We start from the raw sequence: 23167 nt of genomic DNA on the forward strand, positions 1-23167 counted from the left end.
TATTCTTGTTACATCTCAATGTTTATCCCATCCCTTGTATCCTCCCATTCCTCCTTCCCCCCGCCCCATTTTTCCATTATTCCCCTCCCCTATGACTGTTTCTGAGGGGGATTACTTCCCCCTGTATATTCTCACAGGGTATCAAGTTTCTTCTTGGCAACCTGCTGCCCTTCCTCTGAGTTTAAAGGCGCTTAGTGCTATGAAGTTTCCTCTTAGCACTGCTTTCAATGTATCCCACAAATTTGGGTTCGTTGTTCCTTCATTTTCCTTGAATTTCAGGAACTCCTTGATTTCTTTCTTTATTTTTTCCCTGACCCAGGTGTCATTTAGCAGAGAGTTGTTTGGTTTCCACATATGTGTAGGCTTTTTTTAATTTCTGTTGTTGTTGAATTGCAGCCTAAGACCATGGGGATCTGATAGGATACAAGGTATTATTTCAATCCTCTTGTATCTGTTGAGGCTTGCGTTGTGACCTACGATGTGATCAATTTTGGAGAAGGTTCCATGGGGTGCAAGAATATTCCTTCTTGTTTTGGTGAAAGGTTCTATAGATATCTGTTAGATCCATTTGATGCATGGCATTGGTTAATGATGTTATTTCTCTGCTTAGTTTCTGCTTCAGTGACCTATCCTTCAGTGATGTATTCTCTACTATGTATTGGATGCTTGTTTTTTAGCTGATGGGCTTTGGGAAAGTATTCGGATCCTGAGGGTTTTGACCTAACCAATGGATTAAACCCTTGATGGCATTATTGAGAATTGGGAAAAAACCAGAATATGGTGCCAAGTTGAAGTGAGTAGGATGTTGTTATTAAAGTTTTAAAAAATGCCCAATCATTCAATTTTACCAGTGAAGACTCAGGAGCCAGATATTGGATGAAATGAAAATCTACTAGCTTAGAGAGGCAGAGAAAGCAAGCAGATGATCTTCCTACTCAGCTGCAATGACTACCTTAGTTTATGCTTTTACTATGCATATATAAGGGTTCCTTTATCCTCTGTAAAATTGGTTATATATAATTTCAGTAATGCTCATCCTGATTGGTTTGAGAATGAGTCTGAATATAGGTTTGATTTGCAGTTCCCTGATTTGTGTATTTCTAATTTGCCAATTGTATACTGCCATTTTCCCTGTTCTATTTCAAATTTCCACCGTCTCCCAAATGAGATTCATAGCATCTGTTCATGCTGCTTATTATGATGTAGGAGCATTATTAATTAATTCTTGGAATTCTCAGTGATTTCTGTTTACATCAATATATTGCTAGAGCAATGTCTCTTTTTATCTCTATCTCTTGAAAATGGCAAGGCTTATATTAGCTGATGGTTACAAATATATATGTAAACTATTAATGATTCATCAAAGTGAATACTTTATAACTTTCAGGTTATTAATTATAATATATATGTAAGTGAAACAGTTTTATTGAGAATTGTTTTTATGATTATGTATTGGTCCTCTTTAGATCTTAAAATGATAACACGGCATAACTCTGACATAAAAGACTATGTCTAGATAATAAGGTTCATTAATACTGAATATCCACATTTAATGTCGTTATTCTAAAGATCATTCGAGTGAAAACTCAGTAAATAACTACCAAGAATAGCAGCTAATGTCAAATTGAGTGGTCTTTGTTCTTAAAGTAAAGTGACTATCTAAAGTGTAGGTAAATGATGGTGATAAATGGAACTTGACAAGAAGGATTATGGGAATTTTAGGTTCTCAGGTTTTTAAATGGTGTCTTACTTCCAAAAACTAGAGTTACTTTCACGAAAAACTACATGGCTGTCTTGAAATTTCATGCCTATAATCCCAGCCCTTGTGGTGGTAAAGGCAGGAGGACTAGGATTTGAATTAGAAGCCTAAGCCACATGAAACCTTGTCTTATCTTCTTCTCCCTCCACAAAAGTACTACTGTTGGGGATATCAAAATCATATGTACAAGCTGGATATTGTAGGAACTGTTACCCTATTATTTGAGGGCTGAGGGAAAAGGATTATGAGTTGGCTATAAAGTTTCTTACCAGTCTTGGATACACAGTGAATCTCTTATTTAACAAACAAACAAAATATAAAAATATGCATTGGAGAATCTGTTTCTTGTTTTACTAAAACTGTATAATTTATTTATCATTAACTGTTAGGTTAAATGATGGTTAGGCAGCTAAGAAAAATGGGTCATTGATTTATGCAGTAACCTAAGGCTCCACCATTTTAATTACCAGTGTTTTCTGTGACTAGCCTTGTGTTACTCATTTTTACCTTCATTCCCTTTGTTTCCTTCATTCTTCTTCCTTCTACCTCTATGTTTGTCCATTATCAGAAAAGTAACACCTACTTTTATTGAGATTCAAGATGTTCTCAGAAAAGTAACACCTACTTTTATTGAGATTCAAGATGTTCTCAGGAAAAGGTTTTTGCATGTTTACTTTGCGATTTTGCAATGTTCTAAAAAATGGTGTCCTATTCTGCTCTCTTTACTTAATTTTAATTTTATTTGTTTTCTCTTGTGAGACAAAGTTTCACTCTATAGCACAAATTAATCTGGAACTCAACTTGTAACTTACTGTTGCCTTAAACTCAATATTCCTCCTGTGCTGCAATTAGCATCATGATGTGCCATGCTCATCTTGGTGTGCTTTAATTTTAGAAGCTACAAACATAACATATTTATAGAAAAGAGATCATATGAATGTCAGCTTTAAAGTAATTCATGACAAATATTAAAATATATTATGACATACAATTTTCTGCAAAAGCCAATATCATTGTCATCATATATATATATATATTTTACAGCTTAACCCAATCTAAAAACGTGCAGAGGACGACTACAGTCAATGCAAACAAAAAACACACTAAATCCTGGGGATTAGCAAGGGATTTCCCACTTACTATCCCATATAGTCCCTCAAAACCTAATCTACACCTAAGATAGAGAGGTTATGAGATGGAAGGTCTGTTTAGTTTTCCTCAAACTGGAACTTGAATAAGTCAGTTTCCTTTAGTTATCCCTTTCCCCTGTTTTTCAGTGGAGAAATATGCAGTAGAAAACCTGCTGGTTCAGTACAAATAAAGAATTTGCAAATATTCTAAATGTTAGCCTCTCCATAAAATTTTCAGTGAACTTAGTGTTCATCAAATCAGTGCATGTCAGTCACAGTGAAAACAAGGAGCCAAGCAGTGGAGTTCGTCATCAAAGCTTTTCCTGTCAAGTCTTAACAAGGGAAATGCTCTGTGCAGAGGCATTAATAATTTTTGACTGATTTAGGTATACTCCCTGCAAACCTTTTCAGTATTTAAAGAATGAAGATGTATTACTGAAACAAAAATATGAGCAAAATATATTGTATGGAAATAATTTAATTTTAAAAAAGAAGGAAAAATCAGATTTCTCAGTGAAGAGAATCCACTTCCCAGTGATTTTTTTCCCCTTTCTTGATAGATGTGACTAAGGCTAAAATCCTTTTCCATGTCAATCAATGGATTTCCCACTACTTTCTTTCTTTCCTGGATCCTGGGTCTAAATCTCATGCCAGAACAGAGCATCCTATGATTTTTCTGCAAAGACAACAGTGAGGTACACTCTTCTGCTAAGTTCTAGCCAGCAGGGTGTGTTTGTTTAATTTATTTCTAATTCATTCTCCTTTTAATGTGGACTTTAATAACCACAAGATTGTATTAGCATGTTAGTTCTAAAAGAAACCATACTTTGCACCCCAAACTCTTAAGTAACTTTATAAAAAATTAGAAATAACAGAACATATGATTCAGTTTGAAACAATGCTTATAGATACACAACATGCTGAGAGAGTGTCAGGGAAAGGAAACCAATAGAGACCATTGTCATGCAATCTTTTCATTTTCATCTATTGTTCTCTATAGATAGCACATTTGAGGTCCAGGGAGAGATGATACCTTGGCACATTTATGGCTTGATAGTGCTGTTCTGACTCATAAACCACAAATCATGAATTTTGAGTGCAAACAAATAGCATGTATGAATAGTTGTTTTTTATTTTTATGTTTTGCAGAACTAGATATACTAATTATAAGAAAATGGTAATGGTCAGAACATAGGTCAAAGGGGAGCACCTAAGAGATGCTCATCCATATTCACTTAAATGGAACTGAAATTCTATTAACCTTAGACAGAGAATGTAATTGTTATTAATTTATTTATCTTATATATATATGTACTCTATCTGCGTACACACCTGCAGGCCAGAATAGAACATTAGATCACATTGTAGATGGTTATGAGCCACCATGTAGTTGCAGACAGCACTCTTAACCACTGAGCCATCTCTTTAACCCTGAGAATGTAAATTCTAAAAGTTTAAAAATAGAAAACAATCTGTTATCATTCGTTAACTCATCCATTTCTTCAAAGATATTTTCTGAGCACATTTTGTATATGAAATACTGTTAGGCCACTGGGCTATAAAATTAATTATCCATTTTTATTATGAAGAGTATTAGAATAACCAGAATAAAGAAACATTTCTGTGGATGAGGAGGAGGGAAGTTATGTGTTATGTGGGAAAAATAGAATTACTTTTGGTATTTTTGCCTATTTAAGAATTGGTACCTAGTGCATGGCAGATTGTCAATAAATATCCATTCAGTTGACGAAATGTTTTTTTCCCCATTCTTATAATTCAAAAATCAGGTTATCAGGGTATGGTTTATATTGGTGTACTAAGAAAATTAAATGGGAGGATAAATTTGAAAATAGTTCTTTCAACCATTGAGAAATTGAATATCTTTTTGAAACCAGCTGGGATTTATTTCTTAAAATGTATTTATTACTTGCTTGATATATGTCTGTTCAGATATTTTCATGTTCCAGCATTTTGCTAAGGGATGAGTAGCAGTGTTAGTCTCAACACATGAAAAATAACTGCCATTATTGAAATGGTTTCCATAGTATGCTGGTCAGGAGTAAGTAACAAGGAAGGGAATGGCTATCTTGATGGGTTTTAAGGTCTAGCTAAAAGAAAATTTGTCATAATTAGTGTTATTATTTGTGGGTTTAATGTAAGCTAGCACACAGAATATAGGGAAAAGGTGAAAGAATACAAATAAAACAGTGAACTTCTGTCAAGTAACCTGGTAGAGGTAGCTAGATTTCCCACAGAACTTAAAAGACTCATGTGCTTGTAAGAGAAACAACTTTATTATTACAGATACTTTTTTATACTTATTATTTATTGAAGAGGGTTGTGTGTACTATAGCATATGTGAAGGGCAGAGCATAACTTGAGGGACTTCTCTCCTTCCATCCTGTGGGCCCCTGTGACTGACCTCAGGCAGTCAGGCTTTACAGCAAGCACCTTTACCTACTAAGTCCTCTCACTGGCCCTGGAATTCCACTTTTATATCACACCAGTGAATACTTATTTACTGCATATCTGTAAGTAGAAAGAATTATCTTTCTTCCCTGGTGTCCATTCCTTCATTAGTAGTTGTATAATTCTTTGTCAGTGAAGAATTAGTTATGATTACCAAAGATATGTTCATATTTTCTGACTCAAAGTTCACATTTGGACAGCTATGCTACTTTTTAAGCCTTTAAAAAATATTCTTTAAGCTACTAAATGTGTATCACTGTGATTATGAGAAAAAGCAAGGAACATTTTCAGGTGACAAATATGTTGTCTTTACTTTAAAATATATGCCATTTTTGAAAATGAGTCAGTGGGCACACAAATAATCTTATTATCTGTGAATATTTTTATTCTATTAGTAAATATTTTTCTATTATAGAGACAAATGTCTCTGTTCATGCCTATGCATCTTTAAACCATTATAAAAATGGAAAATATCAAATGACTGAGAAGCTATTTTCCTGAAGTCATGAGGCTTGACATAAAGGATGATATATAGAGATGACTGATAATAAAGTAGCTTTTTTTGTTTTCAGGATTTCACATCCATGATAAGATGTTTACCATTGTACCTGAAAGCTGCCTCATTATTGTAGGAGTGATTTGCATTGTAAATAACAAATACCAATCATAAATAGAAAGAATATATTTTTTCTTTTTTAAAAATTTATTTATTTATTAATTCATTCCTATTATATCTCAATTGTTATCCCATCCCTTGTATTCTCCCATTCCTCCCTCCCTCCCACTTTCACCCTATTCCCCTCCATTATGACTGTGACTGAGGGGGACCTTCTCCCCTTGTATATGATCATACGGTATCAAGTCTCTTCTTGGTAGCCTGCTGTCCTTACCGTGAGTGCTACCGTGCCTCCTCATCAGGGGGATGTAGTCAAATATGGGGGCACCAGAGTTCATGTAAAAGTCAGTCCCCACTCCTCACTCATCTGTGGAGAATGTTCTGTCCCTTGGCTAGATCTGGGTAGGGGTTCGGTGTTTACTGTACATATTGTCCTTGCTTGGTGCCATAGTTTGTGCAGAACCCCTGGGCCCAGGTCTGCCCATCATAATGCTCTACTTGTAGGTTTCTAGGACCCTCTGGATCCTTATATTTCCCCATTCTCCCGTGCTTCTCTAACCGAGAGTCCCAAAAGAGTGTCCTCACACCTATTCCACTTTCCTGGTAGGTGAAGACTTTCATGGAACATATTTCTTGGGCATGTCTAGTTATAAGTGAGTATATACCATTTGAGTCTTTCTGCTTCTGGGTGAACTCACTCATTATGATCATTTCTAGTTCAATCCATTTGTCCACAAATTTCGGGAATTCCTTGCTTTTAATAGATGAGTAGTGTTCCATAGTGTAAATGTACCACAGTTTCTTTATCCATTCTTTTACTGAGAAACACATAGGCTGTTTCCATATTCTAGCTATTATGAATAAGGCTGCTATGAACATGTTTGAGCATACGTCCTGGTTGTATGCTGGTGCATTTTCTGGGTATATTCCAAGGAGTAGAATCGCTGGGTCTTGAGGAAGCCCTATTCCCAGTTTTCTGAGATAGTGCCAGATAGATTTCCAAAGTGGTTGTACTAGTTCGCATTCCCACCAGCAATGAAGGAGTGTTCCTCTTTCTCCAGATCCTCACCAGCATGTGGTGTTGCTTGAATTTTTGATCTTAGCCATTCTGATGGGTGTAAGATGGAATCTCAGAGTTGTTTTGATTTGCATTTCTCTGATGACTAAGGAGGTTAAGCATTTCTTTAATTGTTTCTCAGCCATTTGATATTCCTCTGTTGAGAATTCTCTGTTTAGTTCTGAGCCCCATTTCTCAATTGGGTTATTTGGTTTGGTGGTATTTAATTTCTTGAGATCTTTATATATTTTGGATATTAGACCTTTGTCAGATGTAGGGTTGGTGAAGATCTTTTCCCAGTTTGTAGGCTGTCGGTTTGTTCTGTTGACAGTGTCTTCTGCCTCACAGAAGCTTCCCTGCCTCATGAGGTCCCATTTATTAATGGTTGACATTAAGGCCTGGTCTGTTGGTGTTCTGTTCAGGATGTTGTCTCCCGTGCCAATGTGTTCCAGGCTCTTCCCCACCTTTTCTTCTAACCAGTTTAGTGTCTCCAGTTTTATGTTGAGGTCTTTAATCCACTTGGACTTGAGGTTTCTTTTTTGTTTTTATTTTTTAGTAATTTATTCTTTTTTAAAATTTTTATTTTTTTATTAATTTATTCTTGTTACATCTCAATGTTTATCCTATCCCTTGTATCCTCCCATTCCTCCCTCCCTCCCATTTTCCCATTATTCCCCTCCCCTATGACTGTTCCTGAGGGGGATTACCTCCTTCTGTATATGTTCATAGGGTATCAAGTCTCTTCTTGGCAACCTGCTGTCCTTCCTCTGAGTGCCACCAGGTCTCCCCCTCCAGGGGACATGGTCAAATGTGAGGCACCAGAGTACGTGAGAAAGTCATATCCCACTCTCCACTCAACTGTGGAGAATGTTCTGACTGTTGGCTAGATCTGGGGAAGGGGTTTAAAGTTTACCGCCTCTATTGTCCTTGGCTGGTGCCTTACTTTGAGTGGGACCCCTGGGCTCAAATTTGCCTATCATAATGTTCTACTTGTAGGTTTCTAGGACCCTCTGGATCCTTCTACTTTGCTATTCTCCCATGCTTCTCTCATCTAGAGTCCAAATAGGATGTCCTCCACTCTGTCCCAGTTTCCTAGTAAGTGAAGGCTTTCGTGGAACATGCCCCTTGGGCTAGTATGCAGATATAAGTGAGTATATACCATTTGATTCTTTCTGCTTCTGGGTTAACTCACTCATTATGATCATTTCTAGCTCAATCCATTTGTCCACAAATTTCGGGGATTCCTTGTTTTTAATAGCTGAGTAATATTCCATAGTGTATATGTACCACATTTTCTTTATCCATTCTCCTACTGAGGATTTGAGTTTTGTACATGGTGACAAATATGGGTCTAATTGCATTTTTTTTTTACACATTGACTTCCAGTTAGACAGCACCATTTGTTGAAGATGCTATCCTTTGCCATTGAATAGATTTGGTTTCTTTGTCAAAAATCAAGTGACCATATGGGTGTGGATTCATTTCTGGGTCTTTGATTCATTTCCATTGATAAACCAGCCTATTGCTGTGCAAGTACCATGCTGTTTTAATTACTGTTGCTTTATAGTACAGCTTGAGATCAAGTATGGAGATTCCTCCAGAGGATCTTTTATTGTATAGGATTGTTTTTGCTATTTTTTGTTTTTTGTTTTCTATATGAAGTTGAGAATTGATCTTTCAATATCTTTAAAATATTTTTTAGGTATTTTGATAGGGATTGCATTGAATCTGTATATCTCTTTTGGTAGTATGGCCATTTTTACTATGTTAATTCTCCCATTCCATGAAAAAGGGAAACACCTCCATCTTCTGATGTCATCTTCAATCTCTTTGTTCAGAGATTTAAAGATTTTTTTCAAACAAGTGTTTCACTTGATTGGTTAGAGTTACTCCTAAATATTTTACATTGCTTGTGGCTAACGTGAAGGGTGTAGTTTTCCTAATTTCTTCCTCTGCATGTTTGTCATTTGTATATAGGAAAGCTTATGACTTTTTTGAGTTAATTTTGTATCCAGCCACTTTGCTGAAGCTGTTTTTCAGCTGTAGGAGTTCTCTGGTGGAATTTTGGGGGTCACTTATATACACTATCGTATCATCTGCAACTAGGGATAATTTGACTTCCTTCTTTCCCATTTGGATACCCTTGATCTCCTTTTGTTGTCTTATTGCTCTGGCTAGAACTTCAAGAACTATGTTGAAAAAATGTGGAGAAAGTGGGAAGCCTTGTCTGGTCCCCGATTTTAGAATTTCCTTGAGTATCTCTCCATTTAATTTGATTTTGGCTATTGGCTTGCTGTATATAGCCTATTATACTGAGGTATGTGCCTTGAATTCCTGATCTCTCTGGAACTTTAAACATGAATGGGTGTTGGATTTTGTCAAATGCTTTTTCTACATCTAAGGAGATGATCATGTGGTTTTTTCTTTCAGTTTGTTTATATGGAAGATTACATTGATGGATTTCTGTATATGAAACCATCCCTGCATGCCTGTAATGAAGCCTACCTGGTCATAGTGAACGATATCTCTTATATGTTCTTGTGTTCGTTTTGCGAGAATTTTATTGAGTATTTTTGTGTCAATGTTCATAAGAGAAGTTGGTCTGAAATTCTCTTTCTTTGTTGGGTCTTTGTGGGGTTTAGGTATCAGTGTGACTGTGGCCTTATAGAATGAATTTGGTAATATTCCATCCATTTATATCTTTGGAGTGGCTTGAAGAGTATCAGTGTTAGCTCTTCTTTGAAGGTCTGGTAGAATTCTGCACTGAAACCATCTGGCCTGGTGCTTTTTTTGGTTGGAAGACTATCAATGATTTCTTCTATTTTTATAGGAGAAATAGGGCTATTCAATTTGTTGATTTGGATACTATTTCTCTGCCTTTTAGTTACTTTGGCTTCTTCTTTAAGCATTTTCTTTCCTGTTTTTCTTCTGTCCAGGTCTTTACCATTGTTTCCATTTTTATCTTCAGATTTTAAATGGTTTTATTGATTTCCTTCAATTGATTGGTTGAGTTTTCCTTGATTCCTTCCAGTGACTCTATAGGCTTCTTTTATGTCTTCTACCTGTTTGGCTGCCTCTTCCTGCATTTGTTTAGGGATTTTATTTGTTTCCTCCATTATCATATTAATTACTAGGGATTTGAGGTCTTTTTCTTGTATTCTAATTGTGCTTGAGTTCTCTAGGTGGCTTTCTTTGCGATAGTTGGGATCTGGAGATGCCATATTGTTTTGGATTTTGTTCATGTTTCTACACTGGCCTTTAGTCATCTTGATGTGTCTGGTGTTGGGAGGTATCTTTTGGGTTCTTTTACTGGTCGTTGAGAGCAGTTTGGTGGTGAGTACTTTTAGATTGAGGTCTTTTGCTTGTGGTGGTCAGGAAACTATTCCCTGAGTGAGGCAGACGCCCTGGTTTTGTCTCCTGAAGTCTTTATTTCACACCCTGGGTTCCCCACTGGGTCAGCCAAGGTAGGTGCTGGTGCTCTGCAGCTCCAGTATCAGTTTGAGGTAGAGTATGTAGAGCCAGTTGTTCTATGTTTGGCTGAGCTTTGACTATCCTGCCCTCGGGCCCTGGGGCTTGGGCTCCTAGGCTCAGGCCACCTTAGACTGCCTGAACCCCTGTTGGCTTCTAGAAGTTATTTAGGTTTCTGCCAGCTCCAACCAGGTAGTGGAGCCTATGTTATGCCTGCCAAGGAGACAGCCACTACTGCCTTTTGATTGTTGTTGGTTGGCTAGATATTTGCTCTATCTCCTCTGACCTGCCCAGCCACTCACAAGAGTATGTGAATCCCAGCTAGGCTGTGGAGCCTGGCTAGGCTGGGACAGTTATGACCAGTTGTGCCAGGGTAGTCTTCTGGGGCTGGCTGTTTGGTTTCTGCCCAGCCCTGGTCAGAGGGCTGTTGCAGTCCTTGACTCCTGGCAGTGTCTCTGGTCTCAGATCACACCATTATGGAGGTGTATCCCTGATTTCAGCAGCTTGCAACTTGCAGGCAGGGTCCAAATCAGGTTCTGGGGGCTGGATTGCTGTCCATTGAGTTTCCTTCTCAGAGCTTGCAGCAGCTGGGGACTGTACCCACCGCTGACTGGGTGCCCGAATGGCGCCCAAGCTTTCTGTGGGCTTGCGTGGGTCAGGGAGGTCGTTCTGAGGGTCCAATCCACCCTTGTAGCTTTCCCTAGTCCAGGAAGTTTCAGGCACCCCCGTAGCAGATTCAGTCCCAAAACTGAGTTCACCCGCCAAGCAAAGCTGCCGAGTTTCCTTTTGGGGCACGCAGCAGGTGGGACCATACCCACTGCAGACTGGGTGCTCAAATGGTGCCTAGGCTTTCTGTGGGCTGTGTTGGTGAGGGAGTGGGTCGGAGGCCCCAAACCACCCTCATAGCTTTCCCTAGTCCAGGAGGATTGAGGCACTGCCACCGCAGATTCAGTCCAAAATACTGAGTTCACCCGCCAAGCAAGGCTGCCACTCAGAACTTGTCACTTAGAGTCTGGGTCCTGTCTTGGCTCTGGGGGACTAGTCTGACATCCTTCCTGGGATGCTGGATGACCGGAGGTCTAACTAACCTGTGGTCCTAACTGTATGGATATCTCTCAACCAGTTATCAACAACACCTGTGGTCCGTGGGTCCAGTTAGCGTCTGTGGTCTCTTCTCTGCAAATCAGGCAGCATGTGTATTCATCACTACCATCTTGTGAAACCACATATATTTTTCTTATATTTACTTCCACCAATAGTCCTTGATGCATGATAGTTTATGGCCAGTTGGCCCTTTTTTGAGAACATAGGCAACTTTCTGTTACATGATATAGTACGAATAGTGTTGAATGCATTTGAGATGGGCTATTCTTTTTGTGGTTGGAAAGTGAAACACTTCAAATTTCAAGATGTGTCATTGCTCTGTAACCTTTGTTTTACAGTTTGATTGTTGATGTAAATCATGTAGTTGTGATAGCTATATTTGAAGAAATAATATGCATGAGAAGTTTTCTAATTTGGTATTGGAGGCTCCATTCTTAATACTTTCAGGTAAAGAATTGAGTTCCTTTAAACTTATCCTACAATTTAGATAAGAATTGAATCCTGGTTTAGGCCATTATTGACAAGATTCGCCTTAGAATTAAGTATACAGATTGAGAGAATATGGTACAGCAGCTATCAAAAGTTATAGTGAATTTTGTTACCATATTCATATGTGAATTCATTGGTTGAAAATTGCGATACATCTTCTAAAGAGTGTTGTCTTTGTAGTCATGGCAGATAAGTGTATCTAATTCATGAAGGATATTTCCCTAGACCAGCAGAAACTTCTTATATAAAATCATGGGACTCTAAGTAAGAGAAATAGAGGAGATGGGGAAATAGAAGGACCCAGAAGGTCATAGAAACCTACAAGAAGAACATCATGATGGGTGGATTGGGGCCCGGGGGGTGTGTCTGCTCAAACTATTGCATAAACATTGAACCCCTACTCTGATCTATTCAATGGACAGGGCATTCTCCACAGTTATGTGGAGAGTGGGGACTGACTCTGACACAAACTCTGGTGCCCCATATTTGACCACTTCCCCTTGGTGGGGAGGCCTGATGACACTCAAAGAAAGAATAAGCAGGCTACCAAGATGAGACTTGATAGCCTATGAGCATATAGTGGGGGAGGAGGTCCCCCTTTGTCTTAGACCTAGGGGAGGGGAATAGGGTGAAAGTGGCAGGGAAGGACAAATGTGAGGATACAAGTGATGGGATAACAATTGAGTTGCAATCTGAATAAATTAATTTAAAAAATTAAAAAAGTATGCATAATTGGAAAATGATTTGCATAAATATAACTTGTTATGGGAGAGGTTTCCAATGGTCTTATGTTGAGGAGGAATAGAGAGTTAGAGGACTTGAGAGATGAGGACCAGCAAAATCAAAGGGTGATAGACCACAACTGGACACTTCTCTGATTGTTACAATGGCTCTGTCTTTCTCAAGCAGGCGCTCTATAAGGAGTTCAAGTCTTTCAGTGAACTGTCATAGATAAAACTGGCAGATATTTTTGAAGTGATAGGAAATTCTTTTTAGCTAGAATGAGAAGAGTTTTAATTGGCCTCTTATTTGACGTGTCTGCCGCTTTTACCACTTCCTTCACCAAAACCATCAAGATCACTGAATCCCTCTTCATATTTTAATATAGTTATCCTTCTTATCTGACCTCTGAAACATTCCATTTCTCTGGCATTATAACCTAAGTGTCTGAGCAAGTCTCTAATATACATAATTTCTTATATATATTAGTCTCATTTTCCCACTGTAAGTCTTCTAGATATAGGAGGAAGGTACTTTTTATGTTTTATTTTTCTAGGATATTCTGTAATAGAATCCCACATTATAACAGGTGTGATTTATTTGTTTTTGTTTTTCAATGTAGGGTTTCTCTGTGTTATCTTGGCTGTCCTAGACTCACTTTGTAGACCAGGCTGGCCTTGAACCTACAGTGATGGACCTACTTCTGCCTCCCATCTGAAGGGATTAAAGGCGTGCGCCACCATACCTGGCTACAGGTGTGATTTATAATCAAACTTATGGGCTCCATATAAAGGTTGAATTGCTACATACTGATTACCTTGCCTACAGTGGGAAGAAGAAATATGGATCCTTCACTGCATGATGAAAATTGTGTGAAATTGGCATAGTGCTCTCTAAACCAACATTTTTTTTTCTAACAGATTACTGTGTCTAAGCACAATAGAGTTCCTGTGGTAAGTAGTTTGATGACATAGCACCTCTGTAGTTTTACCATCAAATATTCTTATATGGATGAATTTTCTGCCGTAACACTAACAAGACTTTATCACTTAAAAACCACACAGAAGAAGTTTTTTTTTTCTAAATTACCCCTGGCATTTAACCAGTGAAGGAGAGATAAACCTGTTTTTTAGGATCCCAAGTGCGGGATTGGAACAGACTCGTGAGAGAACAGGTAAGGTTAATTCACTAGAAGAGCAACCATCTCATGCAGGAGCTTAATTGTTGCCAGCTGAAAAGAACCCATGAACTGACTCTGAAAGGAGATATATAAATAAGCTCAAAACTGGAGGCGGGGTTTTTGGAGACTTGGGATAGATTTGGCTGTTCATCGCTGCACTTCAAAACGCTCCTAGAGAGCCGCTCTAGGGAAGGCTTTGGGGCTTCGGTTCCTGCTGAGGTTCTGGGTTTTGGTTATCCCAGGTTCCAGCAGAAGAAATCCTGCGGCTCACTCCTGGAGAATTGTTCCTTGGAACTGATATCCTTAAGGATTTGCTGTTGTGTCCATTAATCCTCATTTCCTATTGTTTTGGTTAGTTGGGTTGTAAGTGACATAGGCTCGGTCACTAAGTTGTTAATAAAATATATTGGTTAAGAAAATTGAGCCTACAAACCAGTGATGATGAACACTCATTGTAAAAGTAAATATTTAAGACTGAATGGCCATAGAGTAACCTAAAGTGTGATAACGTCCAAATGCTATGTTATGGTTTAGAAAGTAGATCTCATTTTGTGTAATAGAAATTAAAAATGATGTTTTCAAATGTTGTAGGCTTTCCAGAAGTTTAGAAATGTGGATTAGGATTAATTTAATTTCCAAGGATCTAATGCCTTTAGATTAATCTAACTTCAAAAAGGATTTGCTGTGAATAATAAATATCATGGCATAGTGATGTGAATTTGTTTTAGGTTGAAATATAGTAGACTGAAAGCAAGTACTCAGTGCCTAGATGGTTATATCTAAAGTTGTTAATAAATATAGTTTGGTCTTTAAATAAACTAGCCTTTACTGTCTGCATTTACAGACACAAAAATTAAGATTAACAGATCATAGTCTCAAAGGAATCTTATAAAACTAAAGGAATAAAAAAGATGCTACTCTTTTAAAAAAGATAAGCCTGGGGAGATTTACTTTTCAGAGGAATAAAATAGACTTGACAACCATATTTTCCATATATTACATTCTCTGAAACTCAAAAGAGAACTACTAATAATCTCTACACTGCCAGATGCTCAAAAGATGTAAGACACTTAATAGATAACACTTTTAACACTCTGGATCATCCCTTGGAGTAGGAGGACTTAATTCAAATTGTTACATTCAAGTCCCCAATGGAAACATAATGACTCTTCTCAGAGCTTCAGTTCCTTTATCTTTAAATGTCTATAAAATAAATATTTTCAGTATAAGAGTAGACGACAAAATAAAATATTATAGGAGCTGAATGGCATTATATATGAAAAATAATTTTTTGATATTTTTAGTCTCATTGGTTGTTTTTATTTTTTTGTTATGTTGAGAGGGAGGAGAGCATGAAGTTGGGATGGTAAAGTGAAAAGAAAAAGGGGAAGATCTGAGAATAGTTGCCAGGAATGAAAAATGGGGTCAAAATATATTGTATGAAAAATGTTTAAGTATAATGCAGCTGTAATCTTTCTTTGAAAAGAGTTTCTCTGCCTTTCATTTTTTGAAGCATGAATCACCTGCACTTATTTAAACATTGATCACCTTTTCAAAAATGAGTTGTGCATGCATTAGTTTCTACCTGGAGAATTATTAGTTTTGAGACTAGTCAATAGCATGATTGATTTGTAGTTTGGTGTGTGCTAGAGGATAAGGATGAAGCCACAGTACTGCATGAAAAGTAATTAAAACTTTATTAGGAGAACTGTGAGACTGAACACTGTTTTCAGCCTAAGACTGAAGTGTCCAGACATCAAGAGAGCTGTGTTTAGCAGTGCCATATTGCCTTCATTGTGGAAACAAATTTGTCCCTTTTAAATGATTAATTGTTTCTAAAAACAGTAAGTCCAAATTTAGTTATATTTCAATAGCAGAGTATATTAAATAACTTCCTACTTTAGACATTTTTTGAGAAATAAATTTATTCTCCAGTACCATAAATTGCTACAAATGCAATTTATTTATGAAAATTTGTTTTTATAATGAAAATGACATTATATACATATATCTTCAAATTATTAATTACTAACTGTGAGAATATTTTTAGATTAATATCTGAGGTTAGGTTTCTATTTAGAAACTTGAATATAATTTTTAAGCACCTTGAAATTTTGTTTTAAGCTTCTACAAAGCATGGACTTTTTTCAACTGGTTTTCAAATTGTTCTGTATTTTAGACAGAAAACTTTGCTATTTTGCTACTGTTGTCTACTAGAATAAGGAGGAGAACATTTGCTAAAAATAAGCTGGAATCAGAGTACAAAATAAATAAAACTAGAAGTTAGAGCTGTAGTATATATTTAATTTTAATGATAGATATTTCTAGTTAAGAATATACTTAAAGCTATCAAATATAATCATGGAATATCACAAAAATATATCCTCATGTTTTCAGCATTGGTGAAACCTGTCTGTCTTTTGAGTAGCTAAAGGAATAATTTTACATTTATAAAAAAAAAGCAGTTAAGCTAGCTTTATGTAAATTTGACATAAGTTAGGGTTATTTTGGAAAAGGAAACCTCAGTTCAGAAAATGCCCCAAACTAGACTGACTTGCAAGGAAGCCTGTGGCAGATTTTCATAATGGATGTGCTAGGGCCCGGCTCATTGTGGGTATTGCCATATGAGTGCTATAGGAAAGCAGGCCGAGGAAGCTATAAAGAGCATCCCAGTAAGCAGTGTTCCTCCATGCATCAGTTGCTGCCTCCAGATTCCTGCCTTGTTTGAGTTACTGCCCTGACTCCCTTGGATGATGGACTATATGCTGTGAAATGAAATAAACAATTTCTTCTCAAGCCGATTGTGGTCATGGTGTTTCATCAACAGGAATAGAAACCCTAACTAAGGCAACAGGTAATCACAAGATTACTCTTGCTCGCCAGTCCTACTTTTCAATTAAAACTTTCCAAGACCAGAATAGTATCTATTTTTTAAAAAAGTTTAAGTGTATTCTTATCTCATATATTACATTCCAACTGCAGTTTCCCTTCCTTACTCTCTGCCTAGTAGTGTCATCCTGCCCCACTCTTCTGCTCCACTCCTTGTCTCTTCAGAAAAGGGCAGGCCTCCATGGATATCAAACAAATATGATACACCAAGTTGCAACAAGACTAAGCACCTACCTTTCCTTGTATTAAGGCTGGAGGAGCCAACCTAGTAGGAGGAAAAGGGAAAGTATTGCTTTTTTGGTCCTTGGTAAAGACTTTCAGTTAGTAAAGAATTAGGTTTGCCCAACTCTTTCAGTAGTTGAACTTGTAATGCCAATGATGCTCTGAAGAAAAAAAGCTGCTGTTTTTTTCTAGAGCACAGCACAAAAACATGATTTGGAGCAAGACTTTCACACAGTAGGTAATTTTTGAACTTTCTTTGGTGCATTTAATTATTTGTGTGTGTGTGTGTGTGTGTGTGCCACATAATGGGTGTGGAGGTTACAAAACAATTGTAGGAGGAGGTTTTCTCCTTCCATGTAGGTCTCTGGGATTGAAATCAGATCATAAGGCTGGGCATCATTGCCTCTAGCCATTAAGCCATCTCAGATCTACACAGTGGGTCTTAATTGTCATTTTTAAATGAATGTCAAAGTAAGTGTATGAATGACTAGGGGAGTTCTTAATAAAATGCTATGGGGCCACTTTTGTGAAAGAAATTACTAATATTACTCATGATTCTATGACTCACACATCCCACAATATAGAAAATAATCCTAAGAACTTATTAGATGGCCTATGTTTCTATACTTAAGGAAGAAGGTAAAGGGAATTTCCTAAATATCTGCAATGAGTCAATGTCAGACATGACCTTTTATTTTAGAATTTAATTACTAACAAACACTTTTACTCATATGGCAAGTCAATACTTGCAACTTTAATTAAAATTCAGTCTAGTCTTAATGAGTCTGATAATCAATAAGAAAAAAACTTGAAAAAATTAAGAATGCACATAAAAAAATAAAAGTTAATTTTATTAGGAGAGGAAGATGCTTAAACATTTTATTTTTTAAAATCATATTTGGATGTTAGAGTTGTCACCAAGGAATGATCTAGAGAAATCATATATGGGTACAACTCTACAGAAAGGGAACTGTGATAGATTAATAAATTGTGTTTTGACAGTGTGAAATATTTTGTTGTTATCTAAGTCAATGACATTTAAAGTGTGGGGCATAGACATGGGTTGGTTCACAAACTGTTGGTTACCATAGAAATAGAAAACTTTTATAGTATTCAATATTCTGCTAAGCATAAAAATGAATTGGAGTTTGTTTTTTATGTCTCATTAAATCCATGTTTTTTCAATAATTCATTCTTATTAATAAATAAAATCTGATATGTTAGGGCTCTCTCTAGGCCTGTGAGGATCATGGCCATTGTTCCTGATGGAAATGAACTTCGAGGATCAGCTGTGGGGAGGCAGATCAACTTTATTCTAGGAGTGGTGGGAATATATGGAACTTTGTCGAGGTAGTAGGAAAACCCAAGGTGAACAAAGGTCATTGGCTGAGGGGCTAGGGTACTGAGATGTCCCATTAGCATAGGGTGGAGTCATAGGTGCTTGCAGAACAGATTCTACCAGAAAAAAGGGAGCTGAACCTGTAATTTCCTTGAGGGCTACATGAGATTTCTCAGATTGAGGCTGTGGGGTCTGGGATCTACCCCAGGGAGAGAAGAGGAAGCCTCTTTGACAAAGGGAGTCCACCATTTCTCAGTAAGCTCAAGGCTTCCCAGTAATGCTACACTTCTGCCTTAGCAGCAGCGTTTCCCAACACTGATCTTTCAGCTAGTTTGAGCAGCTGTTGTTGAAAAATTTCATTTGGGAAATAGTTACTCAACATCTTTATTGGGCTTTACAATGCACAATGCATCATATTTGGAAATGGTCATATAAACAAAAATAAGGCTAAGTTGTCTTTGAAGTGAAGGTGAAATGGATGGTAGGTGCTTGATTGTATTGTTTTGAAATAGGCTCTTGGTTGATAACTCAGTAAGGCCTGCAACTCACTATGTAGCCCAGGCTGGTCTTAACCCAAGGATTGTGATTATAGGTATGTGCTTCCACACATAGACTATAGGAACATTCAAGAGACTGAATCCTGTAGGAAGAGTAATATGACTATAAAACTGCTGTTTGAGGTTTCAGTCCTCCCTGTCCAGATAGCCATTCTGAGCTCCCTTTGGTGTAAGACTCCCTCTCTACAGCAGGGCCTCTGGATCTCTGCCTGACTCCATCTGGACAGTGTCTTTAGACATAGATGCCACTAACCACATTTGATGTATGGCCCTTGACACAGCTCCATGCTAGCTCCTCCTTCCCAGTGGCTATAGAATAATTAGGTATTTTGTTCCTGTTCATACGTTAGGAGCATTCTGCCAAATGTAAAACAAGCATCCTTAAAGTGCCTGGTTTCCACCAAGTACGAAAGCCTATCATGGGAGCCCTGAACCCACTCACCAAAGGCTATATAGCTTTTGTTCTACCTGAATAAAGTTGAACTATCTCCTGAAGTGATTAATGGAGTCTTTGATTTCTGTTGTGCTTATAGCCTTTGAGGCACTGCATCTCATCTTCTGCTCCTCTTGCCTCTGTGGGATGGTGGACATAGCCCTTCAAGGAAAAAGATATCCACAAAACTTTTTTGATTATTGTTAGGGGAAAATTATTTAATTGCTATGATATGTAAAATGGGCACAATACATAGTTCTTTGCAGTTGGTCTGAAAATTAAGTCAGTGTTTTTATAATGACATGAATAATGTCTGCTATACAAGACATATTTGGTCAGTATTACTTGTTAAGGATGATAACCACCTAGCTGTATGAGTAATTATATACAGGGCATATGTGACAAGACTCTTGTAGCTACATATACATTTCTATGAGTAATACAAGTGTCACAAACAAGAAAACCTTTGAATTGACCTTTGAAGAATAAGTATCGTCTGGGCACAGAATTATATGAGACTCCAGAGTGCTTAATTTTGTAAAGCTATTTTAGCATTATAATTCTCTAGAGGAGCTCTGTCGATTATGAGTAATTATTATCTTGAAGAATTTTTCATAGTAAATGGTACTTGATGAAAAATTGTGAGACCCAGAGGGGATGAATGGCACCAAGGAAACAGTTTTCCAGACACAACAGGACTGATGCCCATATGAACTCATGGAAACTGTGGCAGCATGCACAGGGCCTTCACAGGTTCATACCAGACAGAGTCCCAGCACTAAAAGAGGGAAGTAGACACAACTTTCATCCCTAACCAAGAATCTGTCTCCAATTGATACTCTCTTGCAATGGAAAAAATCGTTTACTCCAATGGAGTCTCACTGAGTATAGTAACCACACTTCAAGGTAGCCCCTTTCCCAAGAGTAAATGACCAACACAAGTTCAATGCTGTAATTTTTTTGTCTCATATTACTATGTCTTATCTTTTTTTAAACTTACCTTACTGATCTTTTGTTTGCATATTATGATTTTTAATGTGTTTTGGTGTGTGTGTGTGTGCATGTGTGTGTATTTCCTGTGCTTTCTTTTTGTTATTATTCTTTTTAAATTTTTGATTTGTTTGATTTTTTGTTTGTCTTGTTTGATTTCTAAAGAGAACGGAAAAGAAGTCATGAAGTTGGGTGGGTGAGGAAATAGGGAGTATCTGGGAGGCGATGGAGAAAACCATGATCGAACATATTGTATAAAATACATTTTCATTTGTGTTTGACACCTTGAAGAGAACACGTATGGATGTAACATTTATGTAATTCCTGATTGTTTCATGGTGTTTCTTCTTGCTGTAGGAAGTATATATATGTGTAATGATATAAATGTATACATAAAAAATATAATAAAGGACAGACATATGTCTTGAGGGGAAATACATTTTCAATAAATAAAAATAAATGATACTTGAAATTTACAATTTTACAACCAATTTGTTGTAACTTTAGTGTTTGGTTCTTCAGTTTTGTTGAACTATATTGCTGAATTACCATCATTCATGAATGCACTTTTTTCACCTCTTTAGTTGAAATTATGAAGTGCAACTAAGGAAAGTGTATTTTTTATGCAAAAGAAGAATAATTATTAACTGTTTGTATTGTACTAGTCTGTGCTTCACTTATGTGTCAATATATGCATATATATATATATATATATATATATATATATATATATATGTATGTATTTGTGAGATCAAGTTTCAAAAGTGGCAACAGTATATATGGTATATAGGGGCTTAGAGATATTAGACCATTATAACTGAAGTAAGTATTGCAAAACAAAGTTGTATTTCTGTTACTGTGTTTAAGAAACATTAGTTTAAGAAAGTAGTTCATCGTATAATATAATTAAATTCTTTCAAGTATCATGAGCTTAGACTATTTAAATGAGGTATAGTTGTTTTTTTAAATTTTTTATTATTAATTTATTCTTGTTACATCTCAATGGTTATCCCATCCCTTGTGTCCTCCCATTCTTCCCTCCCTCCCCATTTCCCCTTATTCTCCCCTATGACTGTTCCTGAGGGGGATTATCTCCCCCTGTATATGCTCATAGGGTATCAAGTCTCTTCTCGGTAACCTGTTGTCCTTCCTCTGAGTGCCACCAGGTCTCCCCCTCCAGGGGACATGGTCAAATGTGAGGCATAGAGTATGTAAGAAAGTCATATCACACTCTCCACTGAAGTGTGGAGACTGTTCTGACCATTGGCTAGATCTGGGTAGGGGTTTAAAGTTTACCGCCTGTATTGTCCTTGGCTGGTGCCTTAGTTTGAGCGGGACCCCTGGGCCCAAATCTGCCTATCATAATGTTTTACTTGTAGGTTTCTAGGACCCTCTGGATCCTTCTACTTTGCCATTCTCCCATACTTCTCTCATCTAGAGTCCCGATAGGATGTCCTCCCCTCTGTCCCTGTTTCCTAGTAAGTGAAGGCTTTCATGGGACATGCCCCTTGGGCTAGTATGCAGATATAAGTGAGTATATACAATTTAAGTCATTCTGCTTCTGGGTTAACTCACTCATGATCATTTCTAGCTCAATCCATTTATCCACAAATTTTAGAAATTCCTTGTTTTTAATAGCTGAGTAGTATTCCATAATGTATATGTACCACAGATTCTTTATCCATTCTTCTACTGAGGGACACTTAGGCTGTTTCCATGATCTGGCTATTATGAATAAGGCTGCTATGAACATGGTTGAGCAAATTTTCTTGTTGTGTGCTGGAGCATCTTCTGGGTATATCCCAAGGAGTGAAATAGCTGGGTCTTGAGGAAGACCTATTCCCAGTTTTCTGAGATAGCACCAGATAGATTTCCAAAGTGCTGTACTAGTTTGCATTCCCACCAGCAATGAAGGAGTGTTCCTCTCTCCCCACATCCTCGCCAGCATGTGATGTCGCTTGAGTTTTTGATCTTAGCCATTCTGATGGGTGTAAGATGGAATCTCAGAGTTGTTTTGATTTGCATTTCCCTGATGACTAAGGGGGTTGAGCATTTCTTTAAGTGTTTCTCAGCCATTTGATATTCCTCTGTTCAAAATTCTCTGTTTAGTTCCAAGCCCCATTTCTCAATTGGGTTATTTGGTTTGGTGGTGTTTAGCTTCTTGAGTTCTTTATACATTTTGGATATTAGACCTTTGTCAGATGTACGGTTGGTGAAGATCTATTCCCAGTCTGTAGGCTGTCGCTTTGTTCTCTTGACAGTGTCTCCAGCCTTACAGCAGCTTCTCAGCCACATGAAGTCCCATTTATTAATTGTTGACCTTAAGGCCTGGGCCGTTGGTGTTCTGTTCAGGAAGTTGTCTCCTGTGCCAGTATGTTCCAGGCTCTTCCCCACTTTTTCTTCTAAGTGACTTAGTGTCTCTGGTTTTATGTTGAGGTCTTTAATCCACTTGGATTTGAGTTTTGTGCAAGGTGAAAAATATGGGTCCAGTTGCATTCTTTTACACATAGACCTCCAGTTAGACCAGCACCATTTGTTGAAGATGCTATCCTTTTTCCATTGAATGGATTTGGCTTCTTTGTCAAAAATCAAGTGACCATATGCGTGTGGATTCATATCTGGGTCTTTGATTCAATTCCACTGATCAACCAGCCTGTTGCTGTGCCAGTACCAAGCTGTTTTAATTACTATTGCTTTATAGTACAGTTTGAGATCAGGTATGGAGATTCCTCCGGAGCACCTTTT

The sequence above is a fragment of the Acomys russatus genome, chromosome X (assembly GCF_903995435.1).
Source record: "Acomys russatus chromosome X, mAcoRus1.1, whole genome shotgun sequence".
Classification (NCBI taxonomy): Eukaryota; Metazoa; Chordata; class Mammalia; order Rodentia; family Muridae; genus Acomys; species Acomys russatus.